The 26,450-nt window shown below is 32.8% G+C and overlaps 1 long non-coding RNA gene across 1 annotated transcript; it reads left to right on the top strand.

The window, feature by feature from the left end:
* Positions 1–9,251: 9,251 nt before the first annotated feature.
* LOC111783190 lies at positions 9,252–10,280 on the top strand. Its single transcript, XR_002813318.1, has 3 exons — positions 9,252–9,578; positions 9,658–9,739; positions 10,243–10,280. It is a non-coding gene; the product is annotated as an uncharacterized LOC111783190 (long non-coding RNA).
* Positions 10,281–26,450: the final 16,170 nt, after the last annotated feature.

Below are 26,450 nucleotides of genomic sequence, written 5' to 3' on the forward strand. Positions count from 1 at the left end.
TCTTGATTGAATTTATTATTATTTTTTTTTGTGAATAATTATAGATTGATTTGTGTTTGTTTATGAACTTTTAATTATCTTTTATTTAAGATTGTATCGGAATAATTATATTTTTTTTTGTGAATAATTATACATTGATTTGTGTTTGTTTATGAACTTTTAATTATCTTTTATTTAAGATTGTATCGAAATAATTATATTTTTTTTGTGAATAATTATAGATTGATTTGTGTTTGTTTATGAACTTTTAATTATCTTTTATTTAAGATTGTATCGGAATAATTATAAATGGTGGATAAATAAAACTTTTTTAAAAAAATAATTTTTTTAACAACCTGAACCCAACCTGAAAATAGAGGGTTGGGTTGTGAAAATTTTGGGGTTGGGTTGGGTTACCTATCTAACCAACCCAAACTTTTGGGTTTGGAAAAAAAAAAAATCCCTCAACCCAATCCAACATTGACCATGCACCCCCTAAATTTGGTCTAGGAATTGAGTTTTCTTAATTTAACCATAAACTTATTGTAGTCACTAAAAAAATCTCTTTAATAGCTTAATATTGACCATGTCACATATGTAACAAGCTTCAACCTGATGCAACCTGCACTACGTGGTGTGTCCTGTTGTTGCCACGTGGCACCTAGCGGTGCAGGCACTCCCTCGGTTCGGCTTGGCGTAAACGGCTAGCGGCGTTGTTTTGACGACGCTCCAACGACTCCTCGACTTCTCCAATTTTGGCCCGATTTCTACCATTTTGACCCTTTTAGACCTGCTTTCAACCCTGAGTAAGGTAATTAGGATCATTTTGGGGTTGTATTTTATTTAGATGTGAGTTTGTTTTCGTTCCGACGACTCCTTGGCTTATCCAGTTCGACTTCTCTAACTCAAGAAAAGACAACAACTTACTGCACAAAAGCAAAGAAAAGGATACAACAACCTGATGCATGAACAAAAAAAAAGAGTAAAGCAACCTGCTATCAAGAAAAGACACCATTCACAAAAAATAGGAGAGTAGTGAAAGGACATGAACTAGATAGGTTGAGAAGCTAAACCGACGGTTGCACAAGGTATAGTTTTTTAATTATATAGCAACTACTTTCACTAAAGAGATCACACAATACTATCAATTCATCTTCAAACTTAGATAAAAATTTAGGTTGCAACCGACAATCATTGCACTGAGAACCAGAGGAAAAAAAAGCAATGCAAGGGAAGGAGAAGTATAATAAGATAATTACAAGAGATAAATCAAGACTTATTCCTAACTGGCACCAGTTCGAAACGAAGAAAAAAAGACAATAAAAAATGGAGAACCTCCCGACACAAAGAGAAATATTTACAACCATGGAGGCGTACAACAGATACGAGATCCTTAAGTCAAGGGTAGTATTGCTGGAAAGAAGGTTTCCCACATTCTACCCTACTTCTCCTGAATCCTTTCTTAACACCATCAACGATCTAGGGTGGGAGATGTTCTATCACCATAGGGAGCAAGCTATGGTTGTTGGATTGGTATGGCAACCCTAGAGGGGGGTGAATAGGGTTTTAACGATAAAAGTGTTTAAACGTGATTATTTTTTTTTTTAATGATGAAACTTTTTACAAATAAGTAGAAGATGATAATTACTAGAACAAAATAATTCAAGTCAAAACAATAATCAAGTAGAACATGCAATAAATCACAATAATAATTTTGAAATTAAATAGGAAAGAGTTAGAGAAAATGACACCGTAATTTTATAGTGGTTCAGTCAAACTCGACCTACTCCACTCCCCAAGCGCCTCTTGGGAATTTGAATAAAGAACTTTCTCAACTCTTTCCACGGATCAGAGCCAAACTGCTACGCCGCTCTTTTTACGAGTTCAAGAAAAAACTCAATCCTTTCCACGATGCAGGATCAAACCGATACAAGTATTTGAGTTTGATAATAACACACCACAACTCTCTCAAAGAGTAGATTTACAATTTGAGACACTCACAACTATTTCCTCACAATACAATAATAATCCCTCTCAAGAATAAGATGAAGAGGTTGTGTGTTTTAAAATGTGGGGAAGATGAGTTTATATAGAGGAGAAAAGTGGCAAAATGTAAGATTGAATATTGACAATTGGATTGTGTTAGGAATAATAGAAGGCGGAAATTAAAAGTAAATAAATAAGAAAATTTTCTAAATTCATTTATTTCAAAATTTTAATATAATAATAATATAATATAATAATAATAAAAAGTAATGGGAGTAACGGTCAAATGAAAATTTAAAATTTATTATAAATATAATAATATAATAATAATAAAAATTATGTGAGTAACTACCAAAATTTTAAAATATAATAATATAATAATATAATATAGTAATAATAAAATCGATGTGAGTAACGGTTATATTCAAATTTATATTTTGTAAAAATAATTTTATTTAGAAATATAATAATATGAAAAACTCCACCATTTGTTACTCTTCCAACATTATAAATGTCATACTTTCATATATTTTGATTTGTCCATCATTTTGATTTTGCGGCCACATCATCACGTCGGGTATGTTGTCTCGACTCTAATTTCTTCGTTTTAGCTCTAATTTGAGTAATTGGAAAGTCATTGTAATCGTTATTCCTGACTTTATACGGTGGACAGATCAAAATACTGAAAATAGTTAATAATTAAAGGTAGGTTTGTTATCATCAAAACATCAATCAATTAATTGATTGAAATTAATTAAAGTGAGATCAAGAGCCAAAAAGTCAACAATCTCCCCATTTTTTACGATGACAAACCATTTCAAGAAAAATTCATAAAAATCAAGGTAATACATCATCCATGTAATAATATCCATACATGCTAATATATTATCATAAATTTCACTCAAGAGCATATTCTCCCCCTATATTAATGCCTCAAAAAATTATGAAACATCACAACAAGTAAATGATTCATAAATTATAAAACAGCAAACTTAGAGCATATTTTTCTTAATTTTATAAAACAAAAAGTTAGAGCATAGAATTCTTAATTTTCTTCCCTTTGTAATCATAAAAAAGAACAATTCAAAAAGAATACATTTAAGAAAGACATAATGGCTCCCCCTAAGAACATGCATTCAATAATTATAAACAAGATTATAAAATTCAAGATATATCACAAAGAATAATACCAAGCTCAAGCCTATTTTTGCAAAAATTTTCTCCATTCAATGGCTTGGTGAAAATATCGGTTAGTTGATTATTAGAGTTTACAAAATCAAGAACAATATGTCCATTTTGCACATGCTCTCTAATAAAGTGATGTCTAATGTCAATATGTTTAGTTCTAGAATGATGAATAGGATTTTTGGTTAAATTAATAGCACTTGTATTATCACAAAATATAGACACAGTATCAAACTTTAATCCAAAATCACAAAGAGTTTGTTTCATCCAAAGAATTTGAGCACAACAACTAGCAACCGCAATATATTCCGCTTCGGTAGTAGATAAGGCAACCGAATTTTGCTTTTTACTAAACCAAGAAACTAAGGAACTACCAAGAAATTGACAAGTTCCACTAGTACTTTTACGATCAAGTAAGCTTTCGGCAAAATCCGCATCAGAATATCCTACCAATTTAAATTCAACATTTCTAGGATACCACAATCCTAAATCAATAGTTCCAAGCAAATATTTAAATATTCTCTTAACCGCATATAAATGAGATTCCTTAGGACAAGATTGAAATCTAGCACAAAGACATACACTAAACATAATATCGGGTCTACTAGCGGTCAAGTAAAGTAAAGATCCAATCATACCTCGATAAGCTTTAATATCCACACTTTTACCTTTTTCATCCTTGTCAAGCTTAGTGGATGTGTTCATGGGAGTGCTTGCAATCTTACCTCCATTGAACTTGAACATTTTGAGCAAATCTTTAGTGTATTTCTCTTGATTGATGAAGATACTATCCTTGAGTTGTTTGATTTGAAGTCCAAGAAAGAAACGAAGTTCTCCCATCATACTCATCTCAAACTCACTATGCATACATTTAGAAAATTCTTCACATCAGGAAGAATTAGTAGAACAAATATGATATCATCCACATATATTTGCACTAATAGCATCTCGTTTTCTTTAATCTTAATAAAGAGTGTAGTGTCGAGTTTACCCATTTTAAAATCATTCCGAATAAAAAATTACTAAGTCTATCATACCAAGCTCTTGGAGCTTGTTTTAAGCCATAAAAAGCCTTTTTCAACTTATAGACATGATGAGGAAATTCTACATTTTCAAATCCGGGAGGTTGTTCTACATAAACTTCCTCCATAATATAACCATTCAAAAACGCACTTTTCACATCCATGTGATACAATACAAAATTTTTGTAAGAAGCAAAAACAAGTAACATTCTAATAGCTTCTAATCTAGCCACGGGTGCAAAAGTTTCTTCATAATCTATGCCTTCCTCTTGACAATAACTTCAGCTACAAGCCTAGCTTTATTTCTAATGATATTCCCATTTTCATCCATTTTATTTCTAAAAATCCATTTTGTTCTAATAATAGAAGTATTAGAGGGCCTAGGGATTAATTCCCAAACTTTGTTCCTCTCAAATTAATTTAGTTCTTCTTGCATACCTAAAATCCAAAACTCATCATTTTCGGCATCCTTAAGACTTTTTGGTTCAATTTGAGAAACAAAAGCAAGATTATTAAATAAATTAATAGAAGAACGNGCTTGCAATCTTACCTCCATTGAACTTGAACATTTTGAGCAAATCTTTAGTGTATTTCTCTTGATTGATGAAGATACTATCCTTGAGTTGTTTGATTTGAAGTCCAAGAAAGAAACGAAGTTCTCCCATCATACTCATCTCAAACTCACTGTGCATACATTTAGAAAATTCTTCACATCAGGAAGAATTAGTAGAACAAATATGATATCATCCACATATATTTGCACTAATAGCATCTCGTTTTCTTTAATCTTAATAAAGAGTGTAGTGTCGAGTTTACCCATTTTAAAATCATTCCGAATAAAAAATTACTAAGTCTATCATACCAAGCTCTTGGAGCTTGTTTTAAGCCATAAAAAGCCTTTTTCAACTTATAGACATGATGAGGAAATTCTACATTTTCAAATCCGGGAGGTTGTTCTACATAAACTTCCTCCATAATATAACCATTCAAAAACGCACTTTTCACATCCATGTGATACAATACAAAATTTTTGTAAGAAGCAAAAACAAGTAACATTCTAATAGCTTCTAATCTAGCCACGGGTGCAAAAGTTTCTTCATAATCTATGCCTTCCTCTTGACAATAACTTCAGCTACAAGCCTAGCTTTATTTCTAATGATATTCCCATTTTCATCCATTTTATTTCTAAAAATCCATTTTGTTCTAATAATAGAAGTATTAGAGGGCCTAGGGATTAATTCCCAAACTTTGTTCCTCTCAAATTAATTTAGTTCTTCTTGCATACCTAAAATCCAAAACTCATCATTTTCGGCATCCTTAAGACTTTTTGGTTCAATTTGAGAAACAAAAGCAAGATTATTAAATAAATTAATAGAAGAACGAGTTTTCACACCTTGTTTGAGATCACCAAGAATCAAGTCCTTGGGATGAGATAAGGCATACCTCCATACTTTTGGCATGGATGAAGAACCTTCCTCCTTTAAGCTCACCTCTCCTTTACTTAACCAATTTCTTTGCCTTTGTTATTAACAAGTAAATCTCCAAAATTTCTTTCTAAATCATCACTACAAATAGACTCATTAGAAATATTATTGCAAGATTCATCAAATACCACATGCATAGATTCCTCGATAACTAAAGTTCTCTTATTGAAAACTCTATAAGCTTTACTAGTAGATGAATAACCAAGAAAAATACCAATATCCGTTTTTGAACCAAATTTTCCAACGTTTTCTTTGTTGTTCAAAATAAAACATTTGCAACAAAAAACTTTGAAATATCCAACATTTGGAATTTTGTTATGCCAAAGTTCATAAGGAGTTTTATCTAATGAAGATCTAATTAANGAATAAAAAATTACTAAGTCTATCATACCAAGCTCTTGGAGCTTGTTTTAAGCCATAAAAAGCCTTTTTCAACTTATAGACATGATGAGGAAATTCTACNCTGGAGACGAGAAGTCATGAGAAAAACCATTATCTTCATAAATTTTTTCAAAGGCAACACTCACTCCTAATTTTAGTAATTAAAAACCCTTTTTCATTTTGAACTCTTTTTACAAAACTAGCAAATCTTTTTAAAACATCATTCTTATGTTTTATCATCAAAACCCCAGTAAATGTTGAAAAATCATCAACTATCACACAAAACATAATAGTTTCCTCCATAACTAGCTATTTTAGAAGGGCCAAATAAGTCTATATGGAGTAGTTGAAGAGATCTAATAGTAGAAATCATATTTTTAGATTTGAAGAAGACTTAGTTTGTTTACCCATTTGACAAGCATCACAAATTTTATGTTTTTCAAATTTAAGTTGAGGAAGATCTCTAACTAATGAGTTTTTTGAAATTTACCCATTTGACAAGCATCACAAATTTTATCTTTTTCAAATTTAAGTTGAGGAAGACCTCTAACTAATGAATTTTTTGAAATATTTGAAATCAAGTGCATACTAGCATATCCTAGTCTTCTATGCCATAGCCAAGAGTTATCAAGCAAAACCGAAAGACATTTATCATTTGTAGGACAATTATTCAAATCAATAGTATACACATTATCATCTCTATTTCCTACAAACAAAACTTTCCTATCACTAGCATTTTCAATTATACAATTATTCTTATCAAATACAACTCTAAAACCTTTATCACATAATTGACTCATGCTAAGTAAGTCATGCTTTAAACCATCAACTAACAATATATTTTCAATGAGAGTATAAGAGTCATTACCCATAGTACCCTTACCAATTATTTTACCCTGGTTATCACCAAACGTTACTAAGCCACCATCCTTCTAGGAAAGATTCACAAACTTGGATGGATTACCCGTCATGTGTATTAAGCAACCACTATCCAAGTACCACTTATTTTTCTGGGAGGCTTTCAAACAAACCTAAAAACAAAGATATTCAAAATTGACCTTTTCGTACCCATACTTGTTTGGGTCCTAGAAAGTTAGTATTCACAAATTTAGGAATCCATTTCATATTTGCATTCATATTAAAAACATTGTATTTGGATAAGTAACAAGAATAACTTTGTGTCCAAACTTGCCACACGAGAAACAAACAACATTATACAAGAATTTATTTCTTGGACTAAATTTGTGTATTCTATTTTTATTCGAGAAATTATTTTTTAAAACATGGTTAAACTTTGTATTTTGAGAAACTTTTCTTCCTAAATGAATATTTTGAGAATTTTTCAATTTAAAGCACTTAGGTCTAATATGACCTTCAACACCACAATAATGACATATAGGCACAAATCTAGATTTATCATACTTAGATACAAATTTACATGTGTTAGATTTAGACAAGATAGGGGATGCTTTAACAAATATTGTTTTAGAACTTGAAGGTGTAGAACATTCATCAATATAGCCTAATCCTCTTTTATCACCAAATTATTTGATTCATTTTCTTTCAACAATTTAATTAATTTATCTTTTTCACAACAATCCTGCTCTAGAAACTTGACTTTATCAATTAATGCATTCTTCTCATCACAATCAAATACATGCTTTTCACAAGGTACATCAATTTTAATGATATTATGATCCTTCTCTTTTAAGCAAGAAATTTCTTTTAATAAAAACTTATTTTCAATGATGGAAGTCTTATATTTCTTTTGAAGCACAAAATACTTTGAACTAAGTTTTTCTAAGTCAATTGTCATCTCTTCAACAAGTTTAAATAATTCATGATAAGAAAGAGATTCAAGAGTTACCTCATCTTCTTGTTCATCCTCTTTGTCACTATGAGCCATGAAGCAAAAATTTGCTACTTCTTCATCACTTCCACTTGCACTTTCATCACTATCATCCCAAGTAGCCTTCATTGCTTTCTTCTTGGATTTCTTAGATGATTTGAGGAGAGGACAATCAGAGTTCATCCAAAGGAAGCTTTGTGAGATCCTTTGCTTCTTGAATCGCCGTCACTTTTGCCTCCCAACTTTTAGGTAGAGACCTAAGAATTTTTCTCACATTTTCGGGAGTAGAATATACTTTTCCAAGATTTTTCAAAGCATTTAGAATATTAGTAAATCTAGTAAACATATCACCAATAGGTTCATTTTCCTCCATTTTAAATAGTTCATAATTATGAACTAACATGCTAATTTTTGTTTCTTTAACTTGATTTGTTCCCTCATGAGTTACTTCAAGAGTTTTCCAAATTTCATATGCCGAAGAACACATACATACTCTATTAAATTCATCATTACTTAAAGCACAATAAAGACCATTGATAGCACTAGCATTCAAAGAACATTTTTTCATATCATGCTCATCAAATTCTTCTTCTAATTTAGGCACCTCAATATTATTAACAATTTTTATTGGAATGTAAGGACCATTCCTAACATTTAACCATAATTGATAATCAACCGATTGCAAATAAATTTTCATTCTAGCTTTCCAACATGTATAATTTGTTCCATCAAAATAAGGGGTCTCGAAGTTGATTGTCCTTCACTAAAACCATTTTTAACACATAGGTTGGCCATAAGCTCGAACAATAAAGTTTATATAAAAAATCTATAAGAGAAACCCGCNAGAGCCAAACTGCTACGCCGCTCTTTTTACGAGTTCAAGAAAAAACTCAATCCTTTCCACGATGCAGGATCAAACCGATACAAGTATTTGAGTTTGATAATAACANAAACCCGCTCTGATACCAATTGTTGGATTGGTATGGCAACCCTAGAGGGGGGTGAATAGGGTTTTAACGATAAAAGTGTTTAAACGTGATTATTTTTTTTTTTTTAATGATGAAACTTTTTACAAATAAGTAGAAGATGATAATTACTAGAACAAAATAATTCAAGTCAAAACAATAATCAAGTAGAACATGCAATAAATCACAATAATAATTTTGAAATTAAATAGGAAAGAGTTAGAGAAAATGACACCGTAATTTTATAGTGGTTCGGTCAAACTCGACCTACTCCACTCCCCAAGCGCCTCTTGGGAATTTGAATAAAGAACTTTCTCAACTCTTTCCACGGATCAGAGCCAAACCGCTACACCGCTCTTTTTACGAGTTCAAGAACAAACTCAATTGTAATACCCGAAGAAAGAAGAAAAAGAAAAAAAAAATATAGGAAAAGTTGAGAGGGGCAAATAGGTAAATTTGCCCCTCCAACCACCTAAGGGGTCCAAACGAAACCCCATCCATAATCTTGCAAAAGAGAGATAGTGAGAGAAAGGGGTAGAGAGAACCTAGAGAGAGGAGAAAGGATGAACCGCCGGAAGACTCACCGAAACCTACTGTCGGAGTCTATTCCGGTGAACATCATGTTGCAAGGAGGTGAAGATCATGCAGAGAGACTTTCTTGGAAGGGAAAAGAGAATGTGGATGGCCGGAGTCCCATTTTTCATCAAGAAGTCGAAAAACCCGCAAGGTAAGGATCTTGAACGTTTTCTCAGATCTACGGTTTTTCTTTGTGAATCAAGATCTGAAATCTTGATATATTCATCTAGAAACAACTCTACGCATGATCTGTGAAGAAGTTTGGCCGAGACCTCAACCCGAAGGCGGAGATCCGAGAGTCGTCTGAGAACGGTGAGCGAAATTCTGACCTTCTTAACTCGTCTGGTAGTTAAGCGAAAATTACGAAAAAAATACGAGGACGTATCTCGTAACACGATCTAAAACTTTGCCGAAGGAATCATGTCAATCCGATCTACGGATCGAAAGATATGAAAATCGGAAAAGAGGGTTGTGTTTCGGTTTTCAGAGGGCAGAGAAGAAAGAAGAAGAAAAAAAAAAAAATTTTGATGTTTGTCCTGGAAAAGTGATAACTATGACTACNTTCGACACGTGTCGCCCGCAAGTCGGGCCAAACCGCGACGCGAGCTGAGCCGACCGGACCGGCCGACCCGCGACTACGCGGAAGCGGGCGCGCGTACAGCCTGCGACTGGCGCCTTCCCGCGTGCGTGGCCACGCACTCCTAGCATGCTGCTGGCGCGTGAGCGCGCGTGGAACGGCCAATTTGGCCCGGTTGCTTTCTGTTTGCCCGATTTTTGTCCCGGTTCCAGTTCTAATACTGTTCTTACGTGAATAGGGACCTAATTTAAAGAAATCAGTACTTTTGGACACCTCACGGGCAAAAAAACGCTAGCAAAAAGGGCACGCGTCAACCAGGTAAGTCACCACCCGGTATTTAGAAAGAAATACTTGTAGGGTTCGCTTGGATTGTATGTATGCATGTTAGTAATTTTGCTTTAAATTAGCTCTCCATGAATGAGATTAATTAGATGGATAGTTATGATGTGTTGGGTGAATTATCTGAGTGTTGCTTGTATGCCTTAAGCTTCCGTTGTACGTATGCATGCGTTTAATTTATGTTAGAATTGTGTATGCCGGGTTTCGGGTGCTTGATGGACGAATTCGCCCCATTGAGCGCGAACTTCGTGCTCTGGGTGCTTGATGGAGGTCGTCGCCCCGTTGAGCCGGTATGCCTAGTTTGCATGAATTACATACTATGATGTTAGAAGAAGATTGCATGCACCCTCTGTTAATTGCTAGGGCCCATTTCTATGATAAGATTAGAGAATTTCTGTTAGGAGCGATATGCCGCTCTAGACAGACTTAATTTTGCCCTAGAAACTTAGCGGTTTACCACGACAAGAAAGCACCTAGGAGGGTTCATAGATTGCTAGCGTGAGAACGGTATCTATAGCTTCGTGGGAGGACCAAGGGTCCCTGATCAGTCCTTACTGCTCTTAGCCATTTCGCATGGGAAATGTGTCCCCACGTCGTACAGCCCATTAGCTGCATGGGAACGGGTTGGGTTGCGCCCTCCATAGGAGGACTATATGAGCGTAGGGGTATTCAGCACACCCCTAGGCTAGATNCCCCCCATAGGAGGACTATATGGGCGTAGGGGTATTCAGCACACCCCTAGGCTAGATACCATGTAGTCCTAGATAGCCATGTAGAGGTAGCGCCTCATAGAGAGATACCGATCATATCAGCTTGGCATAAGGGACCTCTAGGTGACTAATGAAAGGACGATGAACCGGTGAAACCTAAGGGGCAAGCCCCAAGAGACTAAAGTTAGAACCTGATGTTCTAGAACCGAATTAGGAAACCATGGTAGTTCTGTTAAATTAAGATGCGAAGAGAGCCTACAAGTAGGTGGCTTACTGAGTATAATTTTTATACTCATCCCGTTCTCCTTTATTTTTCTCAGGTGTTTACTGGCTGCTGGTCGAGGTAAAGAAGCGTTTGAGAGCTATACAGTCACAGAGGGGGTCATTCCGGAGCGTCAGTCCCTTTTCGGTCTTTTAGAGTCTTTTGTATTTCATTTTATATTTGCAATTTCTTTGGTAATAATTAACAAACAAAATTTCTCTCTTTTGTTTTAATTCAAAGTATTTTTATCTTTTTACTTTGGTTTTCTTTTCTTTTATTTTCCTTTTGTTTGTTTTCGATTTCGTCTTTTTAGTCACGATTCGGTTTTTCGAAGCCTCGAAAATCGGGTCGTGACATCAATCCTTTCCACGATGCAGGATCAAACCGATACAAGTATTTAAGTTTGATAATAACACACCACAACTCTTTCAAAGAGTAGNCTCAATCCTTTCCACGATGCAGGATCAAACCGATACAAGTATTTAAGTTTGATAATAACACACCACAACTCTTTCAAAGAGTAGATTTACAATTTGAGACACTCAACTATTTCCTCACAATACAATAATAATTCCTCTCAAGAATAAGATGAAGAGAAATAAACTTGTAAGCTTGGAGAGAGCAACAAACAATGAAGACTTTGAACAAATGAGGATTAGAGAATGTATGTAAGTTGTGTTTTAAAATGTGGGGAAGATGAGTTTATATAGAGGAGAAAAGTGGCAAAATGTAGGATTGAATATTGACAATTGGATTGTGTTAGGAATAATAGAAGGCGGAGATTAAAAGTAAATAAATAAGAAAATTTTCTAAATTCATTTATTTCAAAATTTTAATATAATAATAATAAAAAGTAATGTGAGTAATGGTCAAATGAAAATTTAAAATTTATTATAAATATAATAATATAATAATAATAAAAATTATGTGAGTAACTACCAAAATTTTAAAATATAATAATATAATAATATAATATAGTAATAATAAAATAGATGTGAGTAACGGTTATATTCAAATTTATATTTTGTAAAAATAATTTTATTTAGAAATATAATAATATGAAAAACTCCACCATTTGTTACTCTTCCAACATTATAAATGTCATACTTTCATATATTTTGATTTGTCCATCATTTTGATTTTGCGGCCACATCATCACGTCGGGTATGTTGTCTCGACTCTAATTTCTTCGTTTTAGCTCTAATTTGAGTAATTGGAAAGTCATTGTAATCGTTATTCCTGACCTTATACGGTGGACATTTCAAAATACTGAAAATAGTTAATAATTAAAGGTAGGTTTGTTATCATCAAAACATCAATCAATTAATTGATTGAAATTAATTAAAGTGAGATCAAGGGCCAAAAAGCCAACAATGGTAATTATAGTGAAGGAGTTTTACGCACATATTGATGAAGTAGAATGGTACACAACAACAATGAGAGGAAAAATAGTTGATTGGAGTCTTGAAGCCATTAACCAACTGTTTCACCTACTATCTTTTGAGCATGCGACCTTCAACGAAATAGTGCTATCTCCATCGGATGATCAACTTGAGATAGCTTTAGAGATAGTAGCCATTGAAGGAACACAATGGTAGCTCTTGAGAGGAGGAGCAAGAACAATAATAGCAGCAGACCTCAACCTAGAAGCAAAAGTTTGGGTTGCTTTTATAAAGACCAACCTACGACCCACCACATATGATACTACATTGTCAGCTGACAGAGTTTTTTCGGTGTATGCAATCATAACTAATTTGAGTATCGATGTGGACAAGATTGTAGCAGATGAGACTGTTAAATGTGCAAGTAAGAAAGTTGGGAAGCTGTTTTTTCCACAACTAATAACCATGTTGTGCCCAAAGGTTGTAGTCCCTTTTGGTGAGGAAGAAGAAAAACTTAAGGCAAGAAATCTGATGGATTATATAGAACACATAGATAGGGAAGGTCCGAGCAGTGGTAATAGAAGGAACAGCAGTGCAGCAGAAGCTATGGATCAATTGCTGAAACAGCAAGAGACTTTAATCAACTGGTGCGAAAGCAGTGAAACAGCAAGGCGTATTGGTCCTATGTCAAAAAGATGGATGGAGAAATAAATAAAGCCTTAATAACCAAGTCCAACAATTCAGCATTTCCAAGTTGTTCCAAAAAGAGATTTTTAAAGAATGGAGCAGTAAAGAATCATCACATGTGGTAGAGTTGGAAGAGAACACTTTCTCTGACGATGCCTAAAGTTAAGGGAATTCTTTAATCACATCCTTTGTAACCTTACTGTCATAAATTAGAAGCATGCATCCTTGTGTTGTGTTTGTTTTTGTTGTCTTGATTCCATATAATTTTGAATCATGTCCATTCATGCACTCTAGAAGCATGAATTTTTTAGGAAGGCTTTTCATATGCAGTCATGATGTTTTGTGCAAGAAGTAGAGAGGTATTGTAAAATACTTCAATAAGTTAATAAAACAATAAGGTGAGTGGTGTGTTTTTTTTTTATAAAAAAACTCATAACTCAAGCACAAAGGGGTTAAGGAAATTAAAGCTCAAATTGAATTGGGTATTCATTAAAGTTAAGGGGAGGATCCAAACTATTATAATCCACCTTAGCAAGAGTTCCCATAATTCACCCAGACCATTTTTCTAACAAAAACAATAACCAAGAGTTTTTGCACTTCAATCTACTTCCAACAATGATTCCACACCCACACCAACGCTCATTGAGGACAATGACTAGTTTAAGTTTGGGAGTATTAAAAAAATTATATCACAAAAAAAAAAAAAAAAAAAAAAAAAAAAAAAAAAAAAAAAAAAAAANCCTTCAATCTAAAGCTTGAACTCTCAATGCTAAAAAAAAAAAAGTAGAAAGCAAACAAATTGTCTCAATTGCTAGTTAGCAGGCAATCTGCAGCACCAATGGAGGTATCTTAATCGAAGGTAATTGAGATGTAAAAACAAAAGAAGAGAAAGATATCCTTATTGTTCAGGTGAGTTGCATCACAAATACGGTCATACTGAAAACTTTAAGATGCTAGCAAGAGAGTTGAGCTAAGGGAGAATGAGTGTTAGCCTATATGGTCATCCCTTGAAGACTTGCATGATTTGCACCCTAAGTGGAGGCACCCAAAGAATAAGGAATGACTTGAAGGATTCTTAGGACACAAAAAATTGTTATGATGAAAGAAAATTAATAAATTACATTATGACGCCAAGTCACAACAAGATAAAAGGAATGGTAATCATTCTAGAAATGTTTTGGGAAATAGGATGGAAGTGAGGAATGTGTTTTTTTTGTAAGATTGGTTTATAAGTGTGGTAAATTGTAGGAGAAAAATTGAGTTGAGGGAGGAATATAAGGAATACGATGTAAATCATGCTTGAATACTCTACAAACATAAATATACATAAAGAAAAAATTTGTTAATGACAACAAATGAAAAGAGAATGGAGAGCAGAGAAAATGATTACTAACAATCTCCTAAGTTTGGTGGTTGCGACGACTTTACAACAAAAAAGTAGAGTTATATCAAGTCTTTTTATAGTTAAGGTTGCACTCTTACTCACCATTTTCTAGTTAATTGCCCTATTTATTCTAATTTTAACAAGCATTGAAATAGTTTATTGTGGTTTAACAGGAAAAGAATATGAATTTGCATAAATAGATCTTAATTGTACATTTAATTGAGTTATGTGGTAAAATTGCAGACATTTAGGTTGACTATGATGTAGTAGCAAATACGGAAACAAATGGGATGACATGGAAATTTTAAATCCACCTGATTAGTCCAAGTGGGCCATTCACTACCCAATTAAAAACATTTTATTGGACAACTGTCCTTTTCAACTCTAAATAGGAACCATGATCAATATAAAACAAACAAGAATACCTAAAAAAGAGAGCCACACTTTGGGAGAAGATTTTCATATTAGACAGTAGCAGCCTCGACATGTGCCTGTGGTTTCGCATGTGTCATAAATTGTATGTTTAGACTGTTATGATTTAATACGTAAATGTATTCAAGGTGAACGTTATGCAGTCTTAGATGAATTGATGTGCAATATAATGTGATGTGATATGTTATACTTCGATGTGATGTGATATGTTATACTTTGATTGCTTTATTTGACTGTTGAGGTATTTATTGTATGAACTACACGTTATGAAATGTTATGTTATGTCTCTTAAATTGCATGTATACAACATGATATGAATGACGTGAAAGCCCGATAAATGGTATGAAATATAATCCCGTTAGAAGCATGAATGATATGAGAACTGAAATGAGAAATGATATGATATGAATCAAAAGGATAGTCGTGGTTATATTTAATAATACCGAAAATGAAAAAATATTGGGACCTCATGCATTAAATGTGTGCTAATGCATTGGAGGATACCCCTATTCTTTCACGAGGGTACGGGCGCGTACACCAATAGGCAGAACTATCGTTATGTTTTACATAATGCTGCAGTGACACGAACTACTTCTAACGGGTGTCTGGCATAAAGAGCTACCAGAGCATGCTCGCCCGACAAGGAAAGGGGCCACACGGTATGCGAACTGACTGGTGAGTCCATACTCACATGTATGGGTTGTGTGTAGAGTATATGGTACACATCCAAGCTATCTATTAGGATAGTACCATAGGAAAATAGACTGATATGATAGGTCTCGTCATTGCATTCACATGTTCTTGCTATATAAGGTATAGTTTTTTTCCTCGACTAATTTACTCTTAGCTAATTTAGTTATTTGCGCGGATAAAAAAGTAGATCGTAACCCTATTCATTCAGCCAATAAGTCAAAAGGGTCAGTGGTTGGTTGCCTGCCACGAGAGCTCACATACATAGAACGATATTTTATAACCCATTGAATACAAAAAAGTCTCTATTCTTAATTGATGTTTCATAATGTACTTACACGTCACAAAATAAAGAAGTTTGAACCATGGAAGATAAATTTTTTGCTGAATTCAAGTACAAAAAGATAAAGTAGTTCACAAAATACAAAATTCACCAAGTTTGGCGTGAAGTTTATTACCTAGATAAGGTGTCATCATCAAATTCATCCTTTGCATGTATAAGGCATGCATCACTTTATTCACCTCTATAAATATACAGAATATATGAATATACGATTATATGATTATGTGGACACTTGAATTAACTAATGAAAAATTATTTAATTAATATAAATAAATAAAATTTGAAAATTTTCGGATGGCCAAGCAACTATGCTACCCACCGCTTCTTCAATACATATCATTTCTAATGTAGGCCGCCACAAAAAAGAATGGATTTCTTTGTACATCAACCCATACTCTAATAGCATGTGATCCAACCGGGATGTGATGAACAAGAGCAGCTGATCATTAGAAGACCATCATTCTTCTGCAACAATCTAATAACTTGTACTTATTATTATTGATGCGCTACCATAAAAAAAAATAATAATAATAAACCCATTCAAAATTTGATAGTAATAATGAAATCAATAATTTTATTCTTTAAATTAGAAAATCAACCTAGTGTCCTAGGAGAAGGTATTCTCAAATTTGAATGGATATTTGTTGATTTTGGTATACTTCCAATACCATTACAAACTTTCTCGATTAGGTTTAATCTATGATAATTTCAATTGAATCATGTAGGAAATAAACTCACGACAGAATGAATGTGAAGTTTATATAACTTAATTAAAAAAATGTATGTGTTTCTTCCTAAAACTTGAGAACATTGATTTCATTTCCATCATCTTCAATTATTCTTTCTCGAGAGTCATGTATCTATTTTTTTTTTTTTTTTTTTGNTTTTTTTTTGTTGAGACAAGAGATATAATTTAGAATGAGTCACTCCAAATCCAAGTCCTCTTACATGCCCACGGTTTAGTCCAAGAACTTTATTCAAGACATCATCAACAATATTATTCAATGAAGTTATTAACCCTGTTCAATGCACTCCTACCAAAAAAAAGTTCATCAAATACATAATGCAATTCTTACCTATAAGATATGTCAACTATCCATAATTGCTCCACACATCTTATAAGTTAACCGACATGATAAAAAACATCTTAACAAAGTTAGTTGACGTTTAACGTGCTCGTACCAATAAAAAACTACTTCAACCACCCATTTCATATACATTATAAACAAGAGATATCAAGGAACGCAATACTTCCACACTTTTCACATATCTAATAAGATATAAAAAAAAAAAAAAAAGTCATTTTCAAAAAAGTTTAACATATGGGGTAGGAAAAAAAATCAAATCAAGTACTTTTTCTAAAGTTTTCGATCATCTCCCACCCCACTGCCCACCACACACATATGTTTCATATGCTATAAGTAAAATATCCTATAAAATTATTTTTTTGTTCAACGGGCTCATACTAACAAGAAACCACTTCAACCGCTCATTTCACATACTTCATAAACAAATGATATCAACAAACATAATACTTGCAAACTTAAAGATAAGTAATTTTCAAACAAGTTTAACGTACGAGTGTCTTGCAATTTGTACATTCACAGGTTGTTCATCCTTCTTTGTGTGAGTCTTTGTCCATAACATAATAATTGAAATTAAAGTTGAATTCGAAGATCTTTTATTCTGCAAAATGAAATAAATATACTAAATTCACAAATACAATACTAAACTAAGTAATATTAATATTTACCATCTCTTCAGTCGAATAGGCATACCCTTCTGTACTACATGTATGAGAGAGTTGTCTCTTGTTTTAAACTTAATTTTTAACTACTCAATAAGACAACATATGTTTTTGTTATATCAAAATATATAATAATTTAAAAAATATCATAGGTAAGTTTTAGTAGTGCTCCTATGGGGGCATTGCCAGTTTGTTTAACCATAGAAGATTTTTGGAGCCTCCATAATCTATCCATTTGTTGACCAATAATCTATTTAGGTCAATCATTGTTCACATTGTACTTTGACTAAATACCAAATAGTTAGTAATATTATACAAATGATTAAAACTACATAAATGAATTAAAATAACTCCATAGGTGAATAGACTTCCATAACATTAATTTTAACCGGTCATTTCTTCCAATTCTCTATGGGCACAAGTACAACCTCTCTTATAAGTGGACCAATAAAAGAAGTCAATCCTACAAATTCATCCCCTATGGGTTGTCCATATTCATTAAAAACAAGTTTCACTCTAGATTGTTCATCAACACCTATTGTCTTCATCATTCTAGGACCTATTTTTCTTTTTTATAGCGTTGTTGTTTCATGGGGGTTTCCACTAATTACATGATCTTCTTTTCCAATTCCATTTTCACTACAAACTTCTATTTTCCTACGAATTCCTAATCTTGTGCGAGTAGCTGATGAGTCTATTGTAGGAATTGAAATATGTTTAGGTTTCCGTGTCTTCCCATTGCCTTTAGTGAAAAGGGTTTAAGGAGGGCAATAATAAGAGATTTGTACACATTAAAATCTTTTAGAGGAGAATTCTTATTGTGGTTAGGAACACTTGATTTTTCTCCTTCAACCCTTTCAACTTGTAGTGTGTGGTTATGCAACATTTCATCACTACAAGTCTTTCTAATGTCTACATTTTTTAAGTAGAGGAATATCAATATCCTGCATATTTTTTTCAAAATGTTTAGTATGATGAGACATTTTTCTTCCAGTGACTTTTAGACAACAAATTTCTTTTTTGTGTTTTAAAGTTTGAAGTGATACCTTATCTTCCCTCCACTCCAACCTAAAACAAAAATTAATATATAATCATTATGCACTAAATGAAAATAAAATCAAGAATGCAATTCCACATCAATAAAAAACGATCATCACAAAATAAATATTATATATGGAGTGTAATGTTTTCATAAAAAAATATTTATACAATGTCCAAATTGTTCATCAAATGAAAATACCCTCGCAATCTCCTCTACATAAGTGATCTTATCATTTTCATCAATGTCTTTCAATGTACTTAGAATTTGTTCATTGACAACCATCTTATTAGCATATTCATGATCATACATATCAAAGTCATGAAACCCTTTGGGTGGTCCTTTTAATAAAACATACCAATTTATGGTATCATGTTCTCATGCTTTGACTTTGATGTAAGTTAACGAGAGTGAATCTTTCCTCAACTCTTACTCCATTATAGACATTTGTCCAATTACATTTAAAGATTCAAAGTTGGTAGGCATAATAATCTAACAAGATGATTTCTTATAACACCCGGCAAGTAAGCAACTGCTTTCATAACTTTCGATTTATCTTTTACACTAGATCTGCACAATGTAGCTGCATCTATAGAAACACCACTATTTTGGGTTGATTTTTTCATTCTTTATGTAAAATCGTTGTCCATTAATGATGTACACAGTGTAAGACATTGTACATTTTCTTGACCTATTTGCAGGCCATTTAACAAGTCAAAGTAAACTACACCAGATAAATCTACTTGTTAGTTAGATTGTGTTGTAGTTTTGTACCTTCATTGGTTCATGGAATAGTACGTTACATTACCTTAGATTTTAACCATGATGAAATTTTTTTTTTTGCATGAAACTTGGAAAGTAGACTAGAATCTTTTGCATGTCTTTGATCTAAGATCATGAGTTCATCCATATGCATCTTGACCAGATGAATTACAATTTAACATTGATTTATATTAAACAATAATAAATGATACACAACTTAATTCACTAGATAAACGGTTCCACCACTGCTGTGTTGAACAAGACACATCAATGTGCATTTTCTAGTACATCATCGTGTAATGTAATTGAAGTCCCAACTGATATAGGACGACCTTCTAGAATGACATCATTTTCATATTATTGACTACGATGTTGATTATGTGCAACTTCAATCGAGTGTTTAAAATATCTTTTTGAAAATCCACAAATTCATCTGCTACATAACACGCTACAATGCACCCTTTTGGTCATGCTTTGTTCCGTACATAACTTTTCAATACCTTCATATATCAAAATGAGACATAAAGGTTACAAAGATGACCACAATTACTATCAACACGATATAAGAAGCAAATAATTCACCTTTTAAATGTCCAGCGATATTAATGTAACAGCCAAAAATAAAAAAACAAAAAAAAAATAATTATAATAAGGTAGTTAAAATATTAATAATAAATAAATAAATAAATAAATAAAAACAACATTTCCCCACTTCTCTCCACTAACCTCTCATCCCTTCCCACAATTGTCTCTCCTCCGTATCCTGACGCCAGAAAGTAACAGTTACTGCAAACAGAAAAAGAAAAACAATAATTATCAGATTTACTTGAGAAAAAAAAACATTTACCCAGTTGAGGTTTGCTGAAGATTTACGATTTACGTGAAGATAGATCTGATCAATAAGGTATGTATTAAATCTTCATTTTCTTTTATCCTATTTTTTTTAAAAATCACAACCAATTATAGTTGTTGAATTATTACTATGATCCATCTTTTAGTTAGAAATTAAATGTCAAATCATTTATACAATTCTAGTCAATCATGTCATATTAGTAATATTAGATTAAATATGAATAGATTAGAGATAGAATGGCCAAGAAAACTTCTGAATAGGAAACAGATGGAAGTAGGAAACACTGAGATTATGAAAGATTTAGAAATAGAGATCCACTGTAAATTTGGAATACATGAGAACAGAATTAAAAGGCAACAAATAAAACAAAAAAAGAGATTAGGGAATTAAAAACCACAAAGGGAAAGGTAAATACAGAGGGTAAATAGAGAGAACAGTAAAGCTCAGAATAACTAAGTTGTACCTACTTTTTATACCACAGTAACAATGAACCAATGTAAATTAGTAACCATGAAAATATAATTATAGATATATAACATTTCAAGACTTCTAACAATGAACCAGTGTAAATTAGAGAAATAATGTTGTAGAATTCAAACCCGAAACTAATGTCATGGGCTCATATAGGTTGACCCAGATTTCAAAGGACGGAATCAAACTTTCGTTAAAGATATATTCGTGACAACGACTTAAGCTAGCCAGGTAAGTGACCTTACTATCGGCAAGGTTATATTTGATGTTGACACGTGCCCTGTGGTTCTGCACGTGTCATATATATTGATATGTGTGAATTGTCTGTGGATCGATATGCTTCCTATATGTTATGTTATGTTATGTTATTATATGTGAATTGTATGACATGAAATACGGTAAATTGCATGATACATAACCCCGCTAGGAATATGTATGATATGTAACAGAATGAGAATGAGAATGACATGTAAGCATGAAAACGTGACACGGGGTTATGTTCATTAAATGATGACTGTAGGACTAGTGGGACCTCATGCATATTGTGTGATCATGCATTTGGGGGGATACCCCTATCCCATCACGAGGGTACGGACGCGTACATCCAAATGGCAGGACAACGATCGTTATGCCCTGCATAGCGCTGCCGTGACGGTTTTAGTTTTAACGGGTCCCGGTGGGCCCCCAGAGCATGCCCACCGACTAGGGACAGTGGCCCAGCGGTGTGCGAACTAGCTGGTGAGCCCATACTCGCACGTATGGGCTGCGTGTAGAGTATATGGTACACGTCCACGATTACCTGTTAGGATTACACCGTAGGGAAAACGAAACGAAACGAAACGAAAAAGAAACGAAACGAAACGAAACGAAACGAAACGAAACGAAAGATAGGTCCCATCATTTTATTGCATGTGATTGTTGCATTTAACCCCAATAGTGGGGTCACTTACTGAGTATTTCTTTAAATACTCAAGCCATGTGCTACTACATTTTTCAGGTTAAGGCAAGACATTCCTGTACGGCTGACGACGGCATCGCAACTCGAGATCATGGCACATGCATAGGATAGTGGTATTCATTTTCTTAGACTTAGGATAGAATAGGATGTTTTAAACTTCAACGCTTATTTATTTTATTTCGGGTCTTTAATTGTGTCGTTTTAAAGATGTTTTCGAAACACGTAAGTCCATGACTGTGTTTTTAAGTTAAAGGTTATGTTTTATGGAATTTAAATGAAGTCTTCCGCATTCAATGTTTATGGTATGTATACAGTAGCAACCTTAAATTAAGTAGAAAATTTCGGGTCGTTACAGTTAAACAGGCCCATAAATACGAGTTTCACATCCCAAATGAATAACCAGCGTGTCATTATATCAAAAAAGGAAGGTGGAAGGTACCTTTCAAAAAGGCATAAAATGTCCACTACCTCTTTTTCAAGCTAGAACATAACTTCTCTTTCAATGACACGTTGACATAGTCTATTAAAGTATGAATATTCATATATTGCATGCCTTGGACCTTTCGAGAGCAAGTCTCTAAGCACCACAGATAAAAGTTGTTGCATCAATCCATGACAGTCATGAGACTTCATTCACATCACTTTACAATATTGTAATGATACGCACTTTGAAATGTTGGAACTGTATCCATCTGTCAACTTTAGATTATACAACCTTGAACAAAATAATTTCTCTCAAACTTTGACAATGTATGTGGAGTAGGAGGTAGGTAAGTTCGACCACCTCACTCTTTTGGATATAGGTCAGGCCGAATTTTCAAAAGTTGTAAATCTTTTCTTACATTAATTCCATCTTTCGACTTTCCATTTATATATAATAATGTACCTACAATACTCTCACATACATTCTTTTTATAACATCAAGTTGTGGTGTATTGTAACTCCTACACAGTAAATTACATTTAAAATTTTTAGTGGCCAAAGTTTGAAACTTAATAACTTCAAACTCAATAAAAACCACATAAATTTAGAGTTTGTTGACCTTCTATATGGAAGATTGAAGCAAATGGATAGCTTCTTCCACATTTGACTTGTGCATGGTTGTTGCTCTCTCTTTTTAAGTTTTCACATTTTTTCCCAACAATTTTCAAAGTTTGAAGTTTGGTATAAATTGCACTACTTGTTGCAAGTTCGAGAGGTAATTCTTCTTCTATTTTTCCATCAAATCATGTTTTTTCCTTCGATATGGATGCAACTTTGACAAGAATTGTCTATGAACCATATATGAATACCTTTTTCCATTCTTCAACTAAAGAGATCGAGTATTATCTCCACAAATTTGACATGCCTATTTACCTTTTATGGTGCATCCAGTAAGATTTTCATATTCAGAAAAATCATTTAGAGTGTACATGAGAATTGCTCTTAAACTGAAATATGTTTTACTTACAATATCATAGGCTTGTACTCATTTCCATAGATGTTGTAAATCTTTCACAAGAGATTGTAAGTAGACATCAATATCGTTTCTTGGTTGTCTGGGCCAGAAATCAACAATGCTAACATTATATTTTCTTTTTTCATACATAACGAAGGAGGCAAGTTACACGTAACACGCATGATTGGCCAAAAACTATATCGACTGTCCATGTTGTAGAATGGATTAAAACCATTTGTAGCAAGGCCTAACCTAAGATTACGGGAGTCCATAGCAAACTCAAACGACTTTTGATCAATCAACTCCCATGCAATAGAATCATAGCTCATACATCATAAATTATAACTCATACAATTTCTAGTCGACTTTTGATCAATTTCTACTTACTTTGTTGGCCTTAGCCAAAGTTCTATCTAGCTCCAAATTTGCTTGCTTTCGTCCTTCGAATTCGTTCTCACTCATGTCGAACCTTCACCTATTTTGAATATTCACTTAATTGGCTCAATAAAAGTAGAAATCTATATTTTGATCTAAATTGTGTAGGTAGGAAAACTAAGTTAAAAAAAATATATATGTAATTATTGTTTCATGATACACAATTAAAAAATCATATTGGAATATTTTGTTCTATTTTTTTTTTTTAAATTATGTTGATAGATATTTTTAGCCAATTTATTTTTACTCTAAATCTTCTTTTGTTTTGTGTTTCATTTTTTTGTTTTGAAGATGTTAGTATTCTATTTTTATTTGTATTTCTTTTTTATTTCTTTTCCTCTTTTCATATCTAAATAATTGCTTCTTCTTAGTTAAGATCTATGCTAACTTGAGTGATTTCATAAAAAGCAAAATTTTAATATTAAAAAAAATACTAATATTAGAGTTTTTTTTTCCCCACAAAATATGACTTTATTAGTTTTTTATTTTATTTTTTATTTTATTTTTTATTTATTTATGCTTTTGGGAGAATAGTGATATTGTGTCGTTAGTGTTAGCTGAGGAGAGGAAAGAGATGAGAGTTCAGTGGAGAGAAGTGTGTGATTTTTTTTTTCTTTTTCTAAACTTAATTTATTTATTTATTACTTTATTCGGGCTATTACAAAGGTAGAGAGAGTATGGGTGTACACCCAACCCGAAATCTAAGGGTTGGGTTGGGTTGTGCTGGATTTCGGGTTTGAGTTGGGTCATTTTTTTTTGTTATATCCCCTTGCCAATACTGAGTTTGTGCATTAAAAATAAAAACATTTTTGTAGGTGTTGTTAAATAGTCATCTACCATATATAAGTCTTGATAAATATATAAATGATAATAGGTATATTTTATGTGGGTGTTGTTAATAAGAACTAGAGAAAAAGAAGAAAAAGATAAAAGCAAAAAGGGAAGATCATGACAAAGATGGTTCTACAAATTTTGTTTTATTTTATCTTTATTTTACATTGATCTTCATTGCATTGAATCATGATATTGTTTATTTAAACTTCGATGCATCATATGGTAATTGTTCAGATTGGGTTGAATGTTTGAATCATAATAGATCTATTTTACTTTTTATAGATGGAAAACAATAGTGCAAATTGTATGTGCAAGTAGCTATAGTAATTATAATGCATCGAAGCCACCATTGACTGCACAATCTGAATTTAAGAAGAAGAAACCTAGTAAATCAACCTTGGGATCATTTTACAAGAATAGATAACAATATTAAGGGGTGAAAGTGCAACAATTGTGAATATTAAGGGTGAATATTAAGGATGAGGGTTTCAAATTGTTTTGTAGTATTTCATGTTAAGTTTGACCCTAAGTTAATAGTAACCATTGCTAGAGATATATTCAACTCTAAAAAAAAAAAAAAGTTAAGATTTGTTTAGTCCATCATTCCAAGAGGGTTTGTCTTACGTGACACATGGACTTCATTGCAAAAGATTAATGACATGGTAATCACGATTCAGAATGAAATTTGCATAAAAGAATTCTCAACTTTTGTCAAGGTGCTAACCATAAGGGAGAGACTATTGACAAGATGATTGAGAGTTGTTTATTGGAATGAAGAATTGATAAGGTTTTCAATGTAAAAGTTAATACCTTAAGTTCCAAGGATAGAGCTATTTTATATATTATGAGAAGGCTTAGAAGTTGGAATTCACTTGTCTTAGATGGAGAAGTGTTGTGCTCACATAATTAACTTGATTGTGAATTAAGGGCTTAAAGAAATGCATGACTTCATTTCCAGTGTTCGCAATGCGTGAGGTATGTTAGATCATCCCCAAGAGATTGACAAAATTTAAAGATCGTGTTGAACAAGAAAAAATTAAATGTAAAACACTTGTTTGTTTGATGTGACGACTCAATGGAATTCCACCTATTTGATGCTTGAGAGCCTTGAAATTTGAAAAAGCTTTCATAGTATTAGAGGAAGAAGAATTAGATTATTTTGATTACTTCAAGGAGGGGATCATAGAAACAAAAGAATAGGGTCACCAACCATTGATGATTGGGAAAACGTTGTAGTGTTTGTAAAGTTTTTTATGGTTTTCTATGATGTGACTACGAAGATAAGTGGTTCTTTATATGTGACTTCTAATTCTTATTTTCATGAACTTTGGGGTATTCAAGAACTTTTAACTCAGTGGAGTACAAATGTGAACTCTGTTTTAAGTAACATGAGTTCAAATATGAAAGTTAAGTATGACAAATATTGGGGCTCAGTGGAAAGAATTAATAAGTTGATATTCATAGCAGCGATACTCGATCCTCTTACAAATTAGATTACATATCATTTTGCTTTTCGAATATTTATGAAGATGCTATGGATAAAGTGATGGTAGATGACATAAAGAATTATTTAATTTGTTTGTATGATTACTACAAGTTTTATGATAATGCTCAAGATCATCATCAATCTAAATCAAGACTCATTTTAAGTCCATGAATATGGAGATGGATTTACAATAA

This window comes from Cucurbita pepo, chromosome LG20 (assembly GCF_002806865.2).
Source record: "Cucurbita pepo subsp. pepo cultivar mu-cu-16 chromosome LG20, ASM280686v2, whole genome shotgun sequence".
Taxonomy (NCBI): Eukaryota; Viridiplantae; Streptophyta; class Magnoliopsida; order Cucurbitales; family Cucurbitaceae; genus Cucurbita; species Cucurbita pepo.